This window comes from Eupeodes corollae, chromosome 2, assembly GCF_945859685.1.
Source record: "Eupeodes corollae chromosome 2, idEupCoro1.1, whole genome shotgun sequence".
Taxonomy (NCBI): domain Eukaryota; kingdom Metazoa; phylum Arthropoda; class Insecta; order Diptera; family Syrphidae; genus Eupeodes; species Eupeodes corollae.
This window is the reverse complement of record NC_079148.1, coordinates 5,395,381-5,396,681: the sequence shown is the minus strand read 5'-3', so window position 1 is coordinate 5,396,681 and position 1,301 is coordinate 5,395,381.

Genomic DNA, 1,301 nt, shown 5'->3' with positions numbered 1-1,301 from the left:
ATAACAAAAACGACCATAATTACACAATAAATATCACTTAAGTGTTACAAACGTATGTTAAGAGAGAGAGAGAGAGAGAGAGAAGGAAAAAAGGATCAAGTCTCGCGCGTGTCCATAATTTGGTTACAGGAGTGGGTTAGGTCACTTGAGGGCCTAAACATATTTTATTTTTATTGGAGAACTTTCATTTGATTTTGAAATTTGAAAAGAAATTCAAAGAGCGTTAAGAACTCTTACATGTTTTTTTTAAGCTTTTATGAACGTAATTAAAACTAGTCAATTGAATAATAGAACTCTGATTCCATGTTTGAAAAGAAGCAATAATAAAACAAAATTAAATAAAACAACTTATTTATCAATTTATAAACTATACGATACTATAAGTTATCAAAACTCGAATCAATTGGAGGGTTAAGCTTTGATTTGTATCATCAATTAAACTGGTTACAACAGAACAAAAAATTGACAGTAAAATTGATAAATGAAGAGCTCATATATCAAACAAAATATCAGAATTTCATAGATCAATGTAACACGTCAGGTTTTTGGGATAAAACCTTTAAAAATTCGAAAATAAAAAACTTATAAATATTAGGCTGTGTATTCATAAAGAAGTTTTTTTTGGTTACCTGTCATGTTCTATCGCAATATTACTTTTACCTGGCATACATTAACGTTGAAGTTTGAAGGTTATAACATTAAGCTTAAAAAATATATGCAAAACAATAATGCTGACAACGAGTATTTCACAGTTTGAGTACTTATAGCAAAAATCGGAGTTCGATTCAACACTCAAAATTAGGCACATTATTCAAGAACCAGATAGAGTTCAATGAAGACCCAAAAGTAATCTCATAACTAATGGGAAATCTCGAAAACTAAGTGAAATACTCCTAGCATTTAAACTGTATCTAGAGCACTGGGATAAGCTGTTTTTGGACGTCTTTAGCATTTTGAGGATATCATATTTTAAAAACCTCATTTTGTAGGAAATTTTAAAAGCCAGGATCGAATTCAGTATTTCTTAATTCTTTTAAAAATTAAACTTAATTTTGTCTCCCAGTGTAATCTTCTGACCGTCACGGCTCGAATTTAGTCTTATTTGAAGGTCCAATTTCCAATAACTTTTTTTTTCGCCAAAAATTCTGCACTTTTGGACCCACATGTTTTTAAATGACTAATTATTATGAAGAAAAAGATAAAAGTTTTGGTTGTTTTGTTTAGTTAATTAAGATACATAAGAACTCCCGTGTCCCCTCTCTTTTTTCAGCGTAGAAGCTTCCTTGGATGAATTGTCTTCC